Here is a 6447-nt window from a genome sequence, read left to right as displayed (position 1 = left end):
AGTTCAAGAATTGCCATGATGAATTATGAATACATGATTACAAATCATAACTCAGAAGAAGAAGAAATCATCAACCATTTTGTTATTGATGAAAAATTTGACACCCACATGATGAAGGTGATACGAATTTCTACTATTTGAACAACACAAAAAAGAGCAATCAATTACAAGTGCAATTACACCCAAAAGAGTAGATGCATACATTTGACAAATTCATGGTTTTTGCCAATTTATCATGATTAAACTCCCATGTGAAGTTGCACTATATAATATATACGTCAATATTTGGGTACATTATTCATTAAATAAAGATCCATTTATGACAGGGTAGAATAAATAGAAGTGCATATATAGCTAGGGTTCATTTGCTTGTTGACTATTTCTACTATTAAATATCAACCATCATTCATTTTTTTTTTAAATTAGTCGTATTTGATTTTGATTGTTTTTCTTGGAATGGATATCAAAATAGTAAACGAAGAAATAAGTGAACCTTAAAGTGGTGGGTGTAGGCATCAAACCCTTCTACATATTAAATTTCAAAGTTAATATTATTAGATTCTACTCTATATATATTATCATCTTACACATTTTTATTATATTAGGGCCCCTCAAAAAGCTTTAACTTGGGTTGCCGGCTTGGGTTTAGGAAAATGGCCTATACTTTACACTTATAATATACGACCTACATGCAAATTTAAGCTTGTTCGCTCCAACTTATTTTCAGTTCAGTTTAGTTCATGCAGTTCAGTTGCAATCAATTCAGTTCAGTTCAACTCCCACTATCATTTCTATTAGTTACAATTTAATTAATTTCAGTTCAGTTGCAATAAATTCAGTTCAATTCACTTTAGATCAGTTTAGTTGTTTTATGTTGAAGAGAACAACCCTTATTCATGGTATTGTGAGTTGTGACAACTAATTTTGGAAAAAAGTGAATATTAGAATTAAAATATTATCAAATACTGGAGGGAGAGGTAGTAGCTCAGTGGGATACCACCTCAAATTCCAAGACACTATCCAGGGTTCGAATCCTCATGCCAACAATATGTTGGAGCATTTACTTTTGGGCTTTTTAGCTTTATACCCAAACTCTTAGCTGGTGTATCCTGCATGTTAGTAACCTAGCAGGACTTGGTCTTCGGACCAATTATCTTTCTTAATAATAACAAAAAAAGATTATCAAATATTTGATCCCTTATTAGAATTATATTAGACCATTATTTTGTCCATTCCCAAATGATAATAGCTTGAACCCAACCTTTTTAGTTTTATTTTATTAAGTTCACCGGTTTATGAAACTTAATTATGTTTTATGGATGACTTTGGGATGCCAAAGCAACATTACATACAACTTGAAGTTAATGCGATTGTATTCACTAGCTGATTTTATCCAGGATACAAAGTGCCTCATATGTGGGGATAGGGGATAAGGGAGAAGGGAGAGGCAAGACATCTTAGAGTAGATTACATAGTATACATACATTTTTTTTTCATATAATTTTTTTTGGTAAGAAAAAGTGGTCCGAACCCCGTTCGGGTCTTAATGGGCTAGACACTTGAGAGTAAGGGGAATCCCTAACCTCAAAGTGCCTCTAGTGGGGATTGAACCCCCAACCTTGAGATTGGAAGAGTGCTCTATTTACCACTAGACCAAGTACTACTTGGTACATAGTATACATACATGCATAACTACCTTCATAGTATCCAATTTTTTCTTTTGTATTTGATAGAGTATAAAACTAATCTTGCATTCTTAATTATCAGCATAAACTTTTGGTTAAGTTGGTCTTGTAACATGGTATTGGATCTAGCATGACATAATGTTTCAAGTCTCATTCATCCCTCCTTTCTAAGTGGAATATTTAGCGGCATAAGAGGGAGTGATATTATATAAAACTATTATTGGAACTCAAACAATCAATTTAAACTTTTAATTAAGTTGGTTATCTGACGTTATTCCCATTTTATAAATTGTAAATTTGAAAATGATTATATTCACACTTGAAAACACCAATGCAATATAATCAACATATTGTTAATCAATTTCTGTTACAAAGATAACCATTTTTCAATACTATAGGAAGTATACCAAAAATAGGTGGCAGACGGCAGAGGGGTAAGAGGGAGCAACACCTTCTTAATGAGAATACAGTTGAAATCTTGACACTATTCATAATTAGATGGAATCTTCTAAATACTTTTCAATAGATATAAAAAAACAGTCATCTGGAGTCTTGTTTGATTTGTCTCAATGAGTAGTTTATTAATATTCAATTGTTATAATTTTTACTAATATGTAATGAAAAATATTTAAGGTCAAAGAAGTGTATAAGCAAATGCGCACAATGATTGACGAGTACTCCAATATTGTTTTCTTGTGTAGAAAGTGGTGGACCTTGAGGCCGATCTTGAAGATTTAGTTCCGCACGAGAAGCAGGAACAAGTGTGCGGATGCGATGCCTAAAGCCGCTAGACTTTTGGATGTAGAATGCAATTTAACTAGGATGTTTCCCACTCCCCCTAGTTATTGTATGACCTATGCTACTATGGTTTGTAACTGATTATTATTGTTATTTCTTCTATCTATGCTCCACGTTCACCCGAAAAAAATACGCACAATGAGAATAGGAAAGATAAAAAAATACAAGAGAGTATTTGTAATCCACATGCACTAAAAAAATAGAAAATGTATTATATAAGATTTGATCTCGTGATCACAAGCATATATAGTAATGTCTTAACCAGTAAATCAAGTCATAATTGATGTTATTGTTCAAAGTAAAACATTGATAAATGATATATATAATTACCCGAAAAATTGTCTGAGCGTAAAAGCTAGTTTAACAATTAAAAAGCCTTAAATCTCATAATGTGTTTTAAAATCTGCTAGACCTTTTTAAAGCAAATTAATGGATTAAGTTAGGCTATTTAGCACTGATGCTCGTATATGCATCATCCATATGATAAGGAGGACAGTAGCATACTAGCATGTGCATGCAACAGATTCAAACATATCAGCCTATAATATTGTACTCCTAACTCCTCTATTCTTTATTGATGGTCCTTGTTTGATTTACACATTTGTCAATATACATATTTGATTATTAATATATGTAAGTACGTGTTAGTAAAAAAATTATAAAATTTGATATTATTAATGTACTCATCGAGATCAATCAAATAACGCCCCATATAACTATATTTTTCTTATATATTAGATTTTTTAACTGATATTATGTAATTTTAAATAGTTCCAAAATTTCAATTAGAAATATCAATGAATAATGAATGGAGTACTATCTTTATGTCTATATGGGTGCGTTCTATTCAACTTATTGGACCTGAACTTATTGGAACTTATCTGAACTGAACTTATTGAACCTGAACTGAACTTATTGGAACTTATTGGACCTGATTGGACCTGATTCAACTTATTGGACCTGATTGAACCTGATTGGAACTTATTAGACCTGATTGAACCTGATTAACTTTATTAGACCTTATTGAAACTTATTGACCCTGATTGAAACTTATAGACCTTATTGGACCTGATTGAAACTTATTAGACCTTACTGGACCTGATTGAAATTTATTTGACCTTATTAGACAAAAACATTGACCATGAATAACATAAATATTACCACTAATGTAAATACTACCCCTCAAAATTTTTTATGGAATAATTATTATTATAATTCGTCCTTTAAAAAATAATGATTATTAATTATCTCTTATGATAATTAATTTAACAAAAAAATTACTATTTATATATTTGCCTATACATAACTTTCATCACTAATATATCTAATAGTGTTGTTTTAATTTTATAAAACACTAGTAGAAAATCAAAAAAATAATTTTATTATTATTATTGTTAACCTTAATTATTTGACCATGATTATAATATTATTCAATAGCAATATGAATAATCAAATAATAGACAATAATACAAGTATAATACATTACATTGTGGTACTTTAATAAAAAATTCTAATAATAACATAATCAGCTAATAGTAATATGAATAATAAATAATAGACATAATACAAATAAATTAATAATAGACATAATAACAATAATAATAAATAATAGACATAATACAAATAAATAATTAAATAATAGACATAATACAAATAAATAATAAAATAATAGACACTAATACAAGTATAATACTATATGATCATTGTGGTACTTTAATTGAAATTCTAATAATAACATAATCCGCTAATAGTGATATGAAATTATGAATAACAAAATAGTGGACAATAATACAAATGTTTATTAAACATTGACTATTTGGACCTTATTGGACCTTATTAGACCTGATTGGAACTTATTGGACCTTATTAGACCTGATTGGAACTTATTGCACCTGATTGGAACTTATTGGAACTTATTAGACCTTATTGGAACTTATTGCACTTATTAGACCTTATTGCAACTTATCTGAACTTATCTGAACTTATCTGAACTTATTGGACCTGAAACTTAATTTTTTAAGTTGAACAGAACGCACCCTATATCTTACGTACATATCAAGAAAATAAAGCAAATTAGCCGAAGCATGTAGGGCTATGTACACGTGCAATCAGAGAAAGACGCGGTTAAAAAGAGAGGGTAATAATACCGACCCCCCAATAGAAAGTTTTTGACTCTTAGTTGTTTGTGTTCAAACATAATTATGAAAGATGGATTAATAATTAATTAATTTAGAAAAATACGATCAAGAGCTGATTAAACAAAGAACAGATATTGAAGATGAGAAGATCCCTTTCTACAGGGTCTAAATTAGTACTAATGTGTAATATTGAAGATGAGATTATATCTTATATAGGAATTTTGATGTTCTAAATCTATATAGCTATACTTTTATGGTATAGATTAAAACAATCCTTATTCTTTTGGCAAAAATTTATCTCTTCTCTCTCACGTAGAAATCACTTACAGCCTCCATTTCACAATTATTTTTTGTTGGGGCCTTCACTGGGAACCCGCTGGTAAGAAGGATCCTACTGGATCAACAACATCTCATACATGTCAGTTAGCTCAGCTACACAGGTCGAATCTTGAGAGTAGGGGGAATAAGGGAATTCCTAATCTCAAATAGAGGTGATCATGGGCCGGGCCGGATTCGAGCCGGCCGCGCGTAAAAAAATTTGCCCATTGGTCGGGCGGGCCAAAATTTTGTGCCAAAAACCCGCTATTTATGGCAAAAATAAGCGGGTTTTTCGGGCTAAAATCAAACCGGGTCAAAAAATAGACTAAAAAGTCATTTTTGGCTTGCCCAAAGCCCGCCCAAAGCAAAAAAAATATATCGGGTCGGCCCCGACCGCGGGCCAAAAATTTCTGCCCAAAATAATCAGCTCAACTCCCAAACTTAAGTAGGAACCCCAGGTAGTGGGGTTCGAACTCGTAACCTTGAAGTCACAAGGTGAGTTCCCCACCACCTCCACCAAACAAGCTTGGTTACATCCATTTCACAATATATGCACCATTTTTCTCTTTTGTATGTTTCACAATACATGCACCATTTCCTCTTTTGGATGTTTCACAATATATTCCCTTCTTTAAAATATGATCACTCGGGTTTGAAATGCAATCACAATCCTCTCTCCTAACCCTTGGTTTTTGTGCCATATACAAATGGTACATGTAGTAAAGGGAGGTATTTCCTCTACCCAAAATATAGTTCTCATATTTCATTTTGGGTGTCTCAAAAGGTTCTTTGCATTTCTATTATTTGCATTTTTAAAACACCACTTTTTACTCTTTATCCTTCTTTTCACATGGATTTTGACATCCGCATTTAATACTCTCTCAATCTCATTGGTTGAGTATAAAAAAGACGGACATTGCTACATCTACCCACCGGGTAGACTACCCACTACTAATAGATAATTAAAATATTAGTATTTAAGTCTAGTTGGATTCCACAATCATAATTACCACAACCTTATATTATGGGGTGGGTAGTCTACCCGATGGGTTAACCAAGTTTTTTCCAAAAAAGACCTACTCTCTACATCCTCTTTTCACATGCTCACTCATTTAATGTTTTCATTTTTTATGATAATCAAGAAAAACAACTCCTTAAGTCCCTATGAAAGTATACCACAATGATTATTTCCTTAATTCTTGTCCCAAACTAACATGGATACTATATTTTAAAACGAATGGAGTATTAATTTTTATCATAAGTAACGTCCACGGATAAAATAAGTACTGTATCTATTTCTCAGGAAAATTCTTTTCCCAAGGACCACTAATGCCCACCCGAAAGGCGAAAATTCGTTTTGTTTGAACACTTGAAAAAGAGAACCGAATCCAAATAAAAAACTGGTGAATATAGCAGAATCATTGTGGGGATCTACTTCTAAACTGTTACTAATAAACAACCTAAACGGTGACTTTAAAATGTAAGATATCCTAAATTTAACCTTGAAT

This window comes from Beta vulgaris, chromosome 5 (genome assembly GCF_026745355.1).
Source record: "Beta vulgaris subsp. vulgaris cultivar EL10 chromosome 5, EL10.2, whole genome shotgun sequence".
Lineage (NCBI taxonomy): Eukaryota > Viridiplantae > Streptophyta > Magnoliopsida > Caryophyllales > Amaranthaceae > Beta > Beta vulgaris.
The sequence above is the reverse complement of the archived record's forward strand: the minus strand, read 5'-3'. Positions refer to the sequence as shown.